Source organism: Monodelphis domestica, chromosome X (genome assembly GCF_027887165.1).
Source record: "Monodelphis domestica isolate mMonDom1 chromosome X, mMonDom1.pri, whole genome shotgun sequence".
NCBI lineage: Eukaryota > Metazoa > Chordata > Mammalia > Didelphimorphia > Didelphidae > Monodelphis > Monodelphis domestica.
This window is the reverse complement of record NC_077235.1, coordinates 15104383-15120994: the sequence shown is the minus strand read 5'-3', so window position 1 is coordinate 15120994 and position 16612 is coordinate 15104383. Positions and strand designations below refer to the sequence as shown.

Genomic DNA, 16612 nt, shown 5'->3' with positions numbered 1-16612 from the left:
ACTACAAGCTCCTCCTCCTGAAACCTAAGTTTCACCATATCACAAGAGTCCACAAGTTTGGGGTTCCATGTTTACAAACCTTACTGCTGATGCTGTGAATATATTCAGTGCATCAAATCAGGAAACAGTAGAATCTGTATTTGCGAAATGGTGGCCTGTTAATGCAGGCACAGTATGGCTTTTGCAGGAAACAGAATTCCTTGCAATTTGACACATGATGAAGATCATGGCAGAGATTTGTAAAATCCCATGTGATTCATCACCACCATGAATCCTATCTTGCAAAGACAGAGTTAAAATTTTAGAACACACTTTTGCTGTCGCAGCAATCTCCCCATTCCCCTGACTGAGGGAATATCAAAGGTCAATGGCCTTCCGGAATTTCCAATTGTCAAACTGGAATCAAGAAACCCCAAACTTGTGGCCTAGACTGATCTGTTGTAGCCTGGGTTTCCGGAGGAGCTTGTAGGTTGGAGACCCCAAAGTTTGTACTTGTTCCCTGATCCCGTGAGAATCCAGAGAGATAGAGACAGACAAACAGAAAGACAGATAGGCAGGCCGACGGGCAGATGGATAGTCAGATTGGGAGGAGGGCAGATAGATGGATATAGAGATAGCACGTAGAGTGACACATAGTCAGACACAGACACAGACAGAGAGATAGACAGGCAGGAAGACAGAAAGACAGAGAGATAGACAGGCAGGAAGACAGAAAGATAGAGAGATAAATAGATAGGAAGATGGAACAAAAATAAATAGAATCAGAAAAAGAATGAGAGATAGACATTGAAAGATTAATAGAACATCAGAATATTGGAGAGTGATACAAAGGAACAGACAGAGACAGATAGATAGAACGGCAGACCGAGGGAAGATCGAATGGAGAGACAGATTGAGACAGACACAGAATGTCAGGCAAATGGATAGACAGACAGACAGGGATAGACAGACAGTAATATAGATACAGCTAGATCAATAGATTGATATATAGAGACACTGAGAGAAAAACAGACTGTAAAACACAGAAAGACAGATTGACAGACATACAGAAGAACTGACAGATGGACTAGTTTATCTGTCATTTTTTCTATCTGCCTGCCTTTCTGTGTGTCTATCAGCCTGTCCTTCTGTCGGCAAAGTTCCACCTGGCAATATCTATGTGTCCATGTGTTTATGGATGTATGTATGAATCTCTCTTTCTCTCTCTCTGTCTCTCTCTCTCTCTTAGTGTTTCTGTCTGTGTAGTCAATATAATTATCTGCCTGCCTGTCTGTGTTCCTCATGAGTTTGTCTTATCTCTGTCCACCAGTCAGGTCTGGCTGTATATCTCCGTGTGTTTTTTTATGTGTCTATGTTTTTATTTATCTCTTTATGTATCTCTTTATGTATCTCTCTATGTATTTCTGTAACTACTGTTGACTTGTAAAAGCACAAAACTATTAAATAGTCAGAAAAATTATTCTTTAGTCAAGGAAAAGGGGGTCACTGTGACAGTAGAGCTCTAGACAAGGCTGGGTGCCACAAGGCTACAGAGAGTCTGAGGATTAATCCCTGGGTACTCTGGACACTGGCCCCTGGGAAAGGCAAAAGCTCCATATTGCACAGGTTCAAAGATCAAAAGAATTTGGGGAACTTCTCTACCATTTGGGGGAAATCCAGGGGCAGGGAAAGATGATTGACTTTGCTCAAGCTACAAAGAAAATGGGAGTGTTCAGACTCTACTGACAGCATCCAATGAAGCTTGGGAAAAGAATCATAGCTTGAGGAGAGGGTCTAAGGGAAAAGGGCTGCTGACAGTGGAGACTAAAGATGGTCCCTAATCAGGTGGGGATTTACTTGGGAAAATATCTCTGACCCCACAGGGGAGACTACATAAAACGAAGAGGGTCCTGAGCATCTGCTTAGTCCCATTCCAGTAGAATTGGCATTCACTTGAGTCTCCATTATTCAGTCTGAACATGCTACCCTGAGGTTCCCTTCTAGGCGGATTCTCATAGAAACAAGGAACAAGTACAAACTTTGAGTCTTCAATTTAGAAGCTATTCCTAACCTTGGGGTACATTTTATCTCACTAAGCTACAAGTTTGGGGTTTCTAGATTCCATGTTGACTATCTATCTATCTATCTATCTAATTTTTTCTTTGTCATTTTCCTTCCGTCCATGTCTGTTCCTTGCTCTGTCTCTCTCTCTCTCTCTGTTTTTATATCTGTCTATCTGTGTGCTGTCTCTCTATCAATATATCTATGTTTTTTGTGTGTTACTCTGTTCTCTGTGATGTCTATGTATATGTCTGCCTGTTTCTATGTTTATGTATCCATTTGTCAGTCAGTCAGTCCCTTCTGAATATCTCTATGTATATGTATGTATGCATGTATTTCTATATTTGCATCTCTCAGTCTCTGTCTTTCTGTCCATCTATATGTCTGTCTGTATCTGTCAGTTTTTTTTCTCTACACAGATAGTTAGATAGTTATGTCTGTGTGTGTGTGAGAGAGAGAGAGCAAAAGAGAGAGAGAGAGAGAGAGAGAGAGAGAGAGAGAGAGAGAGAGAGAGAGAGAGAGAGAGAGAGAGAGAGAGCCACAGATATGGAGAATGATAAAAGGACAATTTGATAGATACATAGACCGATATATATATATGCAGGCAGACACATAGAAATACACACAGATAGAAAGAGATAGTTAGATTGATAGATAGAGAGATAGATTTACCGATAGACAGAAAGACACAGACAGGTATATAAAGACACAGATATAATTAAGATAGACAGAAAGGTAGACTGGGGTATTGATAGATTAATAATCTGAGAGAATGACAGATAGTGAGACAGAGAAAGTCAAGCAGATCAATACAAAGATAGAAACAGACAAATATCTAGAGAGATAGACTTGGGTAGACAGATTCAAAGAGAGAGGGAGATAGACAGAAAGATCACTAAGTTGACATGATAAGAAGGAAAGAGAAAGAGACCTCCAGACACAGACAGACTGATGGACATAAAGACAAGACAGAGGAACAGACAGACAGACACATGAACCGGCAGACTGACAGACAGATTAGTTTCTCTATCATTCTCTATATCTGCTTCGTTTCTGTGTATCTACAATTCTCTCACTGGATGTGCAACACTCTACCTATCTAGAATTTTGTATCTTTCTATCAATACCTGTCTGTCTGTCTGTCCCTCTGTCTGTCTGTCTGTCTATCGTTCTCTCTCTCTCTCTCTCTCTCTCTCTCTCTCTCTCTCTCTCTCTCTCTCTCTCTCTCTGTGTGTGTGTGTGTGTGTTCCTGTCGGTGTAGTTTATGTATCTATCTACCTGCCTGTTTGTAAATGGATCAGTTTGTGTGTATTTCCTTTGTGTGTTTTAAAGTGATGTGATAGCCTGGGGAACTACAACTCACAGTGTGCCGAAGGGGTCTCACCCCTTTGAGTCCTGGATTGGTATTGGTCTGGCAATAGACCAATCACGGGTTGGGGGGGAGGTCAATGTCCATAGTCAGTCCTTAGCATGGGATAGGTCGATTTGAAGACCAATCCCATGAAAGGAAATAACGGGCATCATCCCTTGCCCAGCATAGGATTGGTCCAATTCAAGACCAATTACCTCCTCAGAAATAACAGGGAGGGACCTCTGGAGCATGCTGAGGGATGTAGTCCGCTAGGCCACAACACTTGAAAACCCAAACTTGAAAATCCTATTGAATCCTATTCAAGACGTCCAGCACCTCATATTACAGTCTGAGAAGACAGGTTTGGACCCATCATCCAGTCTGCAACAGCCACTCACCTCACTAGCCAAAGTGGACGTCTGCCACTTGATATGGGCAAATCTTGGGCTAAAGAGAGGCCATGGGCATTCTGCATCCCCCAACTCTCAATTGGTCGAATTCGGGACCAATCCAAAGCCAGGACTCAAAGAGGAGGGGCTCCTCGGGGACCCTGGGGGTTGTAGTTCCGAAGGCAGTCACAACTCGGAGAAAATCCCAAAAATTGAGACAGGTAGACTAATAGATACACCTATCAGCAGGCGGATAGACAGAATAATAGATAGACAGATAGACAAATCTATCTGTCAGTCCTTCTGTCTGTCTAATTGTCCATCTCTCCCTCTACATAGATCCATAGAGAGACATACCTTGGGTTTTCCAGTGTATCGGCCTAGGGTACTACATCACCCAGCATTCTACAAGGGTCACCTCCCGTCATTTCCTTGTAGGGAGTGTTCTTTAATTGAACCAATCCTATGCTGGGGAAGGGATGATGGCCATATTTTCCTTTCATGGGATTGGTTTTAAAGAGGACCAATCCCGTGCAAAGGACGGACTATGAGCATTTTCCCTCCCCCAACAATGGATTGGTCTAATTCAGGATCAATCACAAACCAGGACTCAAAGGGGTGGGACTCCTGGGGCACACTGGGAGTTGTAGTTCCCAAGACTGTCACAACACTTGAAAACACACAAAAGAAACACAGGGAGGCTGAGAGATATACCAACCAGTAGGCGAATAGAAAGAATAACAGATCAAATAATCTGTCAGTCCTTCTGTCTGTTAAGCTGTCCATCTCTCCGTCTACATAGATTCATAGAAAGTGATCTTGTGGGTTTTCAAGGGCTGTGGACTAGGGGACTACATCTCCCAGCCTGCTCCACGGGTCTTTCCCCTGTATTTCCGAGGAGGAAATTGGTCTTGAATTGGACCAATCCTATGCTGGGAAAGGGATGAAGCCCATTATTTCCTTTCATGGGATTGGTTTTGAAATGGATCAATCCCATGCTACGGAGGGTCATGGCCATTGCCCCCCAAAGCTGGATTGGTCCCATGAAAGACTATTCAGAAGTCAGGACTCAAAGGGGTTGGAATACTCCATCACACTGGGAGTTGTAGTTCCCCAGGCTATCACAACACTTTAAAACACACCAAGAACATACACACAGACTGATCCATGCACAAACAAGCAGGCAGATAGATACATAGACTACACCCAAAGATACACAAAGACAAAGATAGACAGACAGACAGACAGACAGACAGACAGACAGACAGACAGATAGAGAGCCAGACAGAGATAGAAAGATACAAAAATCTGGATCAATAGACAGTTGCACATCCAGTGAGACAGACTTGTAGATACACAGAAACGAAGGCAGATAGACAGAATGACAGAGAAACTAATCTATCGGTCCATCTGTCTGTTCAGGTGTCTGTCTGTCCGTTCCTCTGTCCTGTCTTTTTGTCCATCAGTCTGTCTGTGTATAGAAGTTTGTTCTTTTTCCTTCTCTTTATATCAACCCAGTGATCTTTCTATCTCTCTCTCTTTGATTCTGTCTACCCAAGTCTATCTCTCTAGATATTTGTCTGTTTCTGTCTATGTATCGATCTGCTTGACTCTCTCTGTCTCTCTATCTGTGTCTGACCCTCTGTCTTGCTATCTTTCATTCTCTCTGTCTACTAATATATCGATACCTCAGTCTAACTTTCTGTCTAAATGTCATTGTATCTGTGTCTCTACATATCTGTCTGTGTCTCTCTGTCTATCTATCTATCAATCTAACTATCTCATTCTATATGTGTGTATTTCTATGTGTCTGTCTGTATATATCTATCGGTCTATCTATCAAATTGTCCATTTATCATTCTCCATATCTGTGGCTCTCTCTCTCTCTTACACACACACACACACACACACACACACACACACACACACACACACATAACTATCTATCTATCTTTGTAGAGAAAAAAACTGACAGACACAAACAGACAGATAGTTGGACAGAAAGACAGAGACTGAGAAAAGCAAATAGATACATACATACATACATACATACATACATACATACATACATACATATATACAGATAACCAGAAGGGACAGGCTTGCAGACAGATGGAGAAATATACATACATACAGGCAGATAGATACATGACGGAAGGACAATCACAAAGAAAGAATTATAGATATAGACAGAGAGATAGATATACACACAGAGTGTCAACATGGAATCTAGAAACCCTAAACTTGTAGCATAGTAAGATCAGATGTACCCCAAAGTTAGGACTAGCTTCTAACTTGAAGACCCAAACTTTGTACTTGTTCCCTGTTTCTGTGAGGATCCATCCAGAAGGGAATCTCAGGCTAGCAGGTTCAGGCTGAATAATGGAGAGTGAATGACAATTCTACTTGGATAGGACTAAGCAGAGGCTCAGGACACTCTTTGTTTTAGGTAGTCTCCCCTGTGGGTTCAGAGATCTTTTCCCAAGTAAATCCCCACCTGATCAGGGATCATCTTTAGTCTCCACTGTCAGCAGCCCTTTCCCTTAGACCCTCTCCTCAAGCTGTGATTCTTTTCTCAAGCTTCATTGGATGCTATCCGTAGAGTTTGAATCCTCCCATTTTCGTGGTAGGTTGAGCAAAGTCACTCATCTTACCCTGTTCCTGGATTTCCCCAAAATGGTAGAGATGTTCCCCAAATTCTTTTGTTCTTTGGAGTTGTCATCTAGTCTGGTGGCCCTCCCAGGGATAACATCCCCAGAGTCCAGGGTTTATGCCCTGTAAAATCGTGGCACCGGACTCTGAGTCAAGAATACAATATGGGGTTTATCCCTATCCTGATTTAAGACTTGTTTTTTCAGACTATTTGAGAGATCTGTGGTATTTCCAAGTTACTTGAGCCACAAATTTCCAAGTTACTTGAGCCACAAATTTCCTCTCTAGGAGCAGCTTTAGCCATAGGCCAAAGTGCTTTGCAGCAAGGTGTAAACCTCAAATTTCCTTAGACTTGTAAATGTTGGAAATTTCACCATTGGGATATTTCATACTTGGAAAATTTCTTACTGATAGTCTATTGGAATGGGAACCCCATTGGCATGGGAGGTTCCTTCTCTTCCCTTCTTAAGATTACTTTAGGACAGAAACCCTTTGCTGAACAATGGAAAGGACTTTGACCTATGCTTAAGCATAGAACAGGAATTTCTTTGAGTCTTGATTGATTTTAGAATTGATACAATGGAGATACTTGGAATAAATCTCCACCCTATTCAGTCCTAACAGGATTGAGTAAGGGCTGCAGCCTAGATCAAAATTTAATTATTCCAATCTCTACCATACTCAAGTTAACAGGATTTAGAAAGGGCTGTAACAAAAGAGTAAAGATTTAATCATTTGAAAAATATGACCTTCAACAGACATGTGCAAAAGCCAGAAACCTCTGGGCGGTCCTGGGTTAAGCGAGAGCCTCCATTGACAGGGAAATTGATGAAGAGTGATTGGTAGATGTGAGGACTGAGGGGAGGCAACTTGGATGGTTTCCTTAAAGATAGGAGGGTCTGGAGACTCGGGGGGAGATTGAGTTTTTTGGTCGGTGTGGTTCCTGGGCTCTGAGGAAGCTTGCTCTGAAGGAAGCTGAAGGTGGGGGCCTCTGAGACTGTTTCTCCATTTTGGACACGTGAGTGAAAGGGACTGATCTCTTTTTTTTGCCCCAGCTATCTAAGGGCTTGGGCCTTTTGGCCCAGCCTAAACAGAAGGGGTATTTAAGCCCTATTCCCTTCTCTCCCCTTTCTCTCTCTATATATATCTCTAATTCCTTTCTTGCTCCTATTGTAATTAAACTCCAAAAAAGGCTGACGGCTGACTTGAGTTTTCATTTAGGAATTACATAGCTGATTCCTTGGCGACCTTAAATTAATATATATCAGTCTTTTAAAGTGATTCCCTTGTAACAAAGGAAAAGAGAAAGGCAAATTGGCAGCCCAAAGGAAATTAGAGTAAAAAATGAAAAAAGGGAAGGGAATAGTAGAGGTGTTCCTAGTTAGAGGAAATTTTGAACCTTTTCTTTAGTAACCCTAAGTTTTGTTTTTGGAGCGAAAATGTTACAGGTTTGAGTTTTTGAAACAGGAAAAGCATCATCAACTACAACCTGATTTGGGGCATTTTGAAGGTCAACTTCTAGAGTGCAACCATTCCAAATAGATAGGTTTTTGTTTGAAAAGACCAGAGAATACTGAGAACTAATTTTCCTTTTGAAGTGGAGAGAACTGATGGTTTTGTGTGCATTATTTCTGATCATCATTGGCACATAACTGCTAATAAAGGAATTCCCCACCTGGGAAATTCCTAAGACGTTTCTAGGAATGCCCTGGACTTTACCCCCGAGTTCTGGTGTGTGGGTGAAGAGATGAAAACCTATGAAAGGAAGGTTTACCTCAAGACGTTTATTAGGAGCCAAAAGCCTGGATGAGATTTTCCTGCAGCCCAGAAACTGAAGAACTGCTCAAGGAGACACCTTAAGCAGAAATCCGAAGGAGCCCTCAAGATACAGAATCCAGAGAAGAATTGTTTCCTGTCCTTTTCATTGACTTGAGAAATATTACTATAGCGTGGGAAAACTTGCCATTTGATTTCCCCTGAGAATTCTATTTACCCGGAGCCAAGGCTCTTTAAGTCGAGAACCTGGAAAGGACAGACTTAGTCTCCATTTTGAGTTGAAGGAGGAAAGTTGAAAATAGGAGCATTTTACCTCGTTAAGAGGATGGAATGGAACATCTGTCCATTGGAGAAGTTGCAGCAAAGATTCCAGAGTGCTGGGTTGTCTCAAAATCGAATCAGAAGACGTTAGGAAAGAAATGATGGAGCCTAGAAGGAATTGGTAGTAAGAAAGATAATCTTAACATGGCGAGAGAGAATTGCCATCTAAGGGTAAATTCTATGGAAAGATCATGGGGAAAAGAAATTCTATGGAGGAAAATGGGTTAGGATACAGTCACAAGGGCCAATGGAAGGGCTGAGGAATGGCTCAGCTAAGTTTCTATCAAGCTCTACAGCTGACTGCTGATCATTACCAACTTCTACCTGGCATTAATATTCCAAATTAGGGAGCTTTTCTCCCCTATTTGAAGTTACTTCCCACTTTTCTCCTGTTTGATCAAATGTTCTGTCATCCTATGATGAAATCCTCAGAAAGGCAAGGGCTAAGATATGAGGCTTATTTTAACAATCATTTTGGTGTACGGACTAGCATGATTATATTTGTTCAGGAGTTAAAGGGGAATGAAAACAGTTTTTTATCCCGAACATCCCCACGTCCCCAAAATTAGATTGGGAGGGTGTGTATGTGTGTATGTATGTGTGTGTGTGTGTGTGTGTGTGTGTGTGTGTGTAAAACTTTTAAATTTGAATTTCAAAATTGTTTGAAAGGTGAAATTGTGGTTAAAGACTTGGGTTTTTATGACTAATTGATAGCTCGGCATTATTTCCAAGTTAACAGGTTCAAGGATGTTACTTTTGAAAGAACAATTATAGAGAAATTCACAGTTTGAAAGATTCCAGCACTAGGAAGAGGATTCTCCATTTTACCTAGCACATTTGAAAAATTTAATGGCCAAGACTGATACAGTGAATGGAATGTTTCAACTTGCATACGTGCTATTGGGTTTAGACGAACATCAGTACTGGGACCCCTTTTTGTCATTTGAGTAAGCAGTACCTCTGCCAATCCCGAACAACTAATAGGTGGCTCTGCCTGGTGTTTCAAAGTTTGAATCTATCCAATAATGGTGAAACTCTGATGCAAAGTATCAATGAGAATGTGTCTCCTCTTGAAAATGGAGGCTACACAGATTGGCTAACATGACAGCAAGGGAATATAATGAATGCTTGAGGGGATGAGGCAAAGTCTGGATGTGAAGGCATTGTTGCTGGAGTGGTGAATTGATCCAACCATTCTGGAGGGCAATTTCGAACTCTGCCCAGAGGGCTCTACAAGAAGGTCTGCCTTTTGATCCAGCCATAGCACTGCAGGGTTTCTACCACATACCCATAATAAGGACAAAGGCTTGACCAAGAATACTGATAGCTGCTCTCTTTGGAGTGGCCAAAAATTGGAAAAGGAAGGGATACCCTTCAACTGGGGAATGGCTGAACAAATTGGGGTACCTCTGGGTGCTGAAATAGTATAGACCTCAAAGGAATAATAAACTGGTGGAATTCCACAGGAACTGGAAAGACCTCCAGGAATGGATGCAGAGTGAGAGAAGTAGAACCAGGAGAACATTGTACATAGAGATGGATGCACCGTGGTACAATGGAATGGAATGGAATGGACTTCTTCATTAGTGTCAATGCAATCATCCTAAACCACCCGGCAGAACTGATGAGAAAGAACACTATCCAAATTCACAAGGAAAACTGTGGGAGTAGAAACACCCAAGAAAAACAACTATTAGATTACAAGGGTCCAGGGGGTTACGGTTGGGGATATAGACTCTATATGGACATCCAAGTGCAAACATCAACAACATGGAAAGAGCTTCTCATCAAGGACACATGTCATACCCAGTGGAATTGCCCTTCAGCTACCGGAATGGTGGACATAATATGATTCTTGTCACTGAGGAGGAATAATGTGCTAAGTTGACTAAATATAATATGAAAAACAATAAAATAGAAAATTGTTGAATAAAGACATAAATAAAAGGCTGGTTAGAAAAGTTTGAGAATGATCAATTCCCAAGATAGGGAAGGCAGTAAGATAGAATAACAGATAAACGAAGCTTTCTGTCTGTCAGTCCTCCTGTCTGTCGGTCCATTTGTCCATCTCTCAGTCTACATGGATATAGAGCTAGAGATAGTATGTCTTTTTTTGTGTTGTAACCTGAGGAATTTTATCTCCCAGTGTGTTCCAGGTAACCCTCCCCCATATTTCCTGGGAGGGATTGGTCTTGAATTGGACCAATCCTAGGCTGTGTGAGGAATGATGCTCCCTACTTCCCTGTGTGTGATTGGTCTTGAAATGGACCAATATTGGGCTAAAGAGGGGCCATGGGCGTTGTGCATCCCCCAACTCGCAATTGGTCGAATTCGGGACAAATCCCAAGGCAGGAGTCAAAGAAGAGGGACTTTTGGGGCACCCTGAGGGTTGTAGTTCCTAAGGAGGTCACAACCAGGGAAAATCCCAAAAAGTGAGAGAGGTGGACTAATAGATACACCTATCAGCAGGCGGATAGACAGAATATTAGATAGACAGATAGACAAATCTGTCTGTCAGTCCTTCTGTCTGTCTAATTGTCCATCGCTCCCTCTACATAGATCCATAGAGAGATCTAGCTTGGGTTTTCCATTGATTCGGCCTAAGGTACTACATCACCCAGCATTCTCCAAGGGTAGCTGTCTGTCATTTTCTAGTAGGGAGTGTTCTTTAATTGGACCAATCCTATGCTGGGCAAGGGATGATGGCCTATCTTCCTTTCATGGGATTGGTTTTAAAGTGGACTAATCCCGTGCTAACTAGGGACCATGAGCATTTTCCCTCCCCCAACACGGGATTGGTTTAATTCAGGATCAATCACAAGGCAGGACTCAAAGGGATGGGACTCCTGGGGCACACTGGGGGTTGTAGTTCCCAAGATTGTCACAACACTGGAAAACCCACAAAAAGAACACACAGACAGGCTGAGATATACCAATCAGTAGGCGAATAGACAGAATAACAGATCAAATAATCTGTCAGTCTTTCTGTCTGTTAAGCTGTCCCTCTCTCCATCTACATATATTCATAGAAAGAGATCTTGTGGGTTTTCAAGGGTTGTGGCCTAGGGGAGGACATCTCTCAGGGTGCTCCACGGGTCTTTCTCCCTTATTCCCGAGGAGGGAATTGGTCTTGAATTGGACCGATCCTATGCTGGGAAAGGGATGAAGCCCATTATTTCCTTTCATGGAATGGACTAATCCTATGCTAGGGAGGGCCATGGCCATTGTCCCCCAAAGCGGGATTGGTCCCATGCAAGACTAATCCCAAGCCAGGACTCAAAGGAATGTGACCACTAGGATGTGTAGTTCCCCAGGCTATCACAACACTTTAAAACACACAAAGGACATACACACAGACTGATCCATTTACAAACAGGCAGGTAGATAGATACATAGATTACACCGACAGGAACACAAAGAGATAGATAGATAGATAGATAGATAGATAGATAGATAGATAGATAGATAGATAGATAGATAGATAGATGGATAGATAGATAGATTCGAATATACATCCATAAACATATGGACACATAGATATAGCCAGGTGGGACGTGCAGACAGAAGGACAGGCTGATAGACACACAGACAGGCAGGCAGATAGACAAAAAGGCAGAGAAACTAGTTCATCTCTTAGTCCTTCTGTATGTCTGTCGATCCACCTATCTGTGTCTCTCAGTCTGTTTTTCTCTCATTCTGTCTATATATCAATCTATTGATCTAGCTGTATCTATATATCTATATTGCTATCTGTCTATCCCTGACTGTCTGTCTATCCATCTGCCTGACTTCCTGTGTCTCTCTCTCTGTCTCTCGATTCCATTTTCCCTCTATATGCCCTTCCATCTATCTGTCTCTGTCTGTCCCTTTGTTTCACCTTCCTGCATCCTGTTGTTCTATTAATCTGTCAATGTCTCTATCTCTCATTCTGTTTCTGTTTCTGTTTTTTTGTTCTATGTTCCTATCTATTTATCTCTCGATCTGTCTACCTGCATGTCAATCGCTCTTTCTGTGTCTGACTATGTGTCTCTCTATGTGCTATCTCTATATCCATCTATCTTCCCTCCTACCTATCTGATTACGTATATGCCAGTCTGCCTGCCTATCTGTCTTTCTATTTGTCTGGCTCTATCGCTCTAGATTCTCAGGGGAATAGGGAAGAAGTACAAACGTTGGGGACTCCAACGTACAAGCTCTTCCAGAAATCCAGGCTACACCAGATACGTCTAGGCCACAAGTTTGGGTTTTCTTGATTCCAGGTTGACAATAGAAAAACCGGGAAGGCCATTGTCCTTTGATATTCCCTCAGACTGGGGAATGGCGAGATTGGTGTGAGAGCAAAAGTGTTTATGGAAGGGCTTGTAGGTTGGAGACCCCAAAGTTTGTCCTTCTTCCCTGTTCCCATGGGAATCCACCCTGAGAGAATCCCAGGTGAGCAGTTTCAGACTGAGTATGGACCCTCAGGAGACTGACAATCCTAGTTAGGTAGTCTCCCCAATTGTATCAAGAGACCCTTTCCCAAGAAGATCCACACCTGGCAAGGACCATTCTTCAGTATCCACTGTAAGCACCCCACTCTCTTAGACCCTAGCCTTTTGCTAGGATTCCTTTCCTATGCTTGATTGTATCCTGTCAGTGAATTCCTTTTAGCTATAGCAATGTCACTCATCTTTCCATGCTCCTAGATTTCCCCAATGTGGTAGAGAGGTTCCCCACTTTTCCTCCTTGTGAAGGAGATCTGAGTTGGAAATTGCCCAAGCCTTGAGATATTCAGTCAAGAGAAATGCTAAGCTACAGACAGATGAAATTTTGGGACCTGTCCCAACTACTGACAGATAAACTTCAGGCCCAAGGTCCCAGGTGCAAAAAAACCCGGAAACTTTCGACCAAGAGCATGCAACAGATAACGGACTGGAATGAGGAAGGCAGGGGGGTTATTCATGCTGAAAAGTATTTAAGACTGAATCTTCAGGAGGGAACTCGGAACTCTTTTGACTAAGTTGCCACTAGTTCAATAAACGGCCCTTTCTTTACTGATTGCATTGTCCATGGGTTTTCCTTGGTGGTGGGTGAAATCCGGGATGTTAACACTTGCAGGAGTCATCTAGGCTAGTGGCCCTCCCAGGCATAACATCCCCAGAGTCCTGGGTTTATACCCTGTAAAAGTCGTGGCATCAGACTCTGAATAAAGAATACAATATGGGATTCATCCCTATCCTGATTCAAGACTTGGTTTTTTGGACTATTTGAAAGTTCTGTGTTATTTCCAAGTAAACAAATGGTGAGCCGGCAAGGATTCTCATGTTATGGCTACCTAAACCTCCAGCCAGTTTGATCACCAGACTTGAGGTACACACATGAACCCATTGAGTACAGTGAGGAATCAGCAGGGTGGGTTCGGTTTGGTAAGCCAAACTTTCCTCTCTAGCCACAAATTTCCTCTCTAGGAGCAGATTTAGACATAGGCTAAAGTGCTTTCAGGCAAGGCGAAGAAAAAGACAAATTGGCAGGGCAAAGGAAGTTAGAGTAAAAAAAAGAGTAGAGAAGGGAATTGTAGTGGTGTTCCTAGTTAGAGGTAATTTTGAAACTTACAGTCAGAAGTAAACTGAGTGGGTTTGGTTTGGTAAGCCAAACTTTCGGGAAATGAACCTCTCTTCAATCAGAAACCAGCTGGGCAATCATGTGTCCGTGAATGCCACAGCCTACACCCCAGTGGGACTGCTGCGAAATTTATGTTCATATATCTTTATATATATATATATATATATCTTTATATATTATATTATATTATATTATATTATATTATATTATATTATATTATATTATATTATATTATATTATATTATATTATATTATATTATATATGAGGGACTAGGTACCTGGGAATGTTAGAAAAAGTGTGGAATATCAACCAAATCTGGTTCCAAAGTAAGTCGGTCAAAATGGAGCCCAGGACAACCTGAACACATGCTCCATAACCGACTAAAGTTTGTATGTGACTGAGTGTTGGTATCTGTGTATGTGAGTGAAGTAGTATTTCTAGTAGAAGGAAGAGCGAGGATAGTATAGGTGACATGCGTGAATGGTTGGCTGAAAGTGTTGAATAGGAAGCTTCAGTTGGAGTGTGAGACCAAGAGTGTTCTATGGAGTGTCTGAGTAACCGTTTTAATGCTACTAAAATAGAGAAAGTTTCTTCATGAAGGGAAATGTCAGGGCTTGAGGTCTAAAGAGTTATCAAATGTGGTTTATGAAAGACTTTAACTAGAAGTTGAAGAACTTGAGTTCTCCATTTCATCTCAATGTTCTGTAGGGTTTGGACTATACTATATGTCTAATGTATTTCTTCTGAATGCAGCTGATAGAAACGTTAGCAAATAATGTCTATCAAGTAGTTTTACAACAGTTCATTCCTCTGAAAAGCTAGAGACAAGGGCAGGAGCTGGCCATCTACACAGGGGATTATCCAACAGAAGGCCAAAGGAGGTCCAGAAATTCTTAACTTTACAGTCTAATCTTTTCTTCCCAAGTTTTGCTAGGACTAATGTGTGAAATCGTGTATATCAAGTGCAGTGAATAGTAACTATTGCCAAAAAGATGCATTGCAAGGTTAGGGTGTTTCTTTTTGGCCATCTCATTCAAATGAGCAAGAAGAGTGACTAGAAGCAGTGAAAGGTGGGGTCTGCAGCTAAGGAACATCTCTTCTCTCCACAGTTTGTAAAGTATCCTAACTAGAGTGCATGGGATCTCAATGGCGGATAACATTCTGTGCCTCACTTTGTTACGTATCCTGCCCTAGGAAGTGTCATTCTTGTTTAGTAAATGCTCCTTGTTGGGAAACGTCAGGACAACAGATTAAGATCCCTGTAAGTAATGCGCTGAGCTTAGCCTCTGAGACCTTGATTCTTTGCTTTCCTATTCAAGACTTCCAGCACCTCATAGAAGAGTCTGAGAAGAAGGGTTTGGACCCATCATCCCGTCTGCCACAGCCACTCACCTCACTGGCCAAAGTGGAGGTCTGCCACTCCCCCTCCAATCTTGAACAAAATGCATTTTCTGAGCCACCTGAACATCACAGGGACACCATCATATGCTTTGCTTGCCTGCAACCACTTATTCCCATTTTCTAGAGTGGATACCTGAGAAGGAGAATGGGAAAGATCGACTGATTGATGAATTAGATAGAGGGACAGACCAATGGACAGACAGATTGACAGACACTGGAGATTGACAGATAAACAGATACATACATAGACAGAAACACACATACATACTTATATAGAGACAGATACCCAGAGAGGACTGATGGGAAGACAGATAGACCGACTGGCAGATACATAGACAGGAAGGCAGTAAGACAGAAAAACAGATAAACAAAGCTTTATGTCTGTCAGTCGTCCTGTCTGTTGGTTGGTCCCCTTGTCCATCTCTAAGTCTACATGGATATAGAGCAAGATATAGTTTTGCTCTTTTTAGGTTGTCGCCTGAGGAACTGCATTCCCCAGAGTGCTCTAGGGGTCCCTCCCCCAACTTTCCTGGTTGGGATTGGTCTTGAATTGCACTAATCCTAGGCTGGGTGAGGAATGATGCTCCCTACTTTACTGTGCGTGATTGCTAAAGAGATGGACCAATTCTGGGCTAAGGGGGGCCATGGGTATTGTCCCTTCCCTACCAAAGGATTGGTCGAATTCTGAACCAATCCCAAACCAGGACTCAAAAGGTAAAGATCCCTGGGGCACAATGGGGCTTGTAGTTCCCAAGCCTGTCACTACACTTGAAAACCCACAAAAGAAACACAGACAGGCTGACAGACATAAGAACCAGTAGGCGAATAGACAGAATAACAGATCAAATAATCTGTGTGTCAGTCTAGCTGTCCATGTCTCCTTCTACATAGAGAGATCCAGTGGGTATTCAATGGTTGTGGCCTACGGGACTATATCTCCCAGCATACTACAAGGTTCCCTCCCTCTTATTTCCCGAGAAGGATTGGCCTTGAATTTGACCAATCCCCTGCTGGGTAACAGATGATGCCCATTTCCCTTTCATGGGATTGGTTTTGATAGGGACCAATCCCATGCTAAGG

General features: G+C 42.2%; 1 long non-coding RNA gene across 7 annotated transcripts in view; it reads right to left on the bottom strand.

The window, feature by feature from the left end:
• The window catches only part of LOC107650497 (uncharacterized), a 61500-nt gene that overhangs the window by 30438 nt on the left and 14450 nt on the right, over positions 1 to 16612 (bottom strand). For 4 of the 7 annotated variants that reach the window (XR_008914356.1, XR_008914355.1, XR_008914351.1 and 1 more), the window contains 2 exons: positions 15524 to 15665; positions 3790 to 8637 (listed from right to left, as the gene is read on the bottom strand). The exons of 1 other annotated variant lie outside the window; for it this stretch is intronic. This is a non-coding gene — a long non-coding RNA (uncharacterized LOC107650497). The remainder of the gene's footprint in view (positions 1 to 3789; positions 8638 to 15523; positions 15666 to 16612) is intronic. 2 more of the 7 variants (XR_008914349.1, XR_008914353.1) reach the window with 2 other exon arrangements.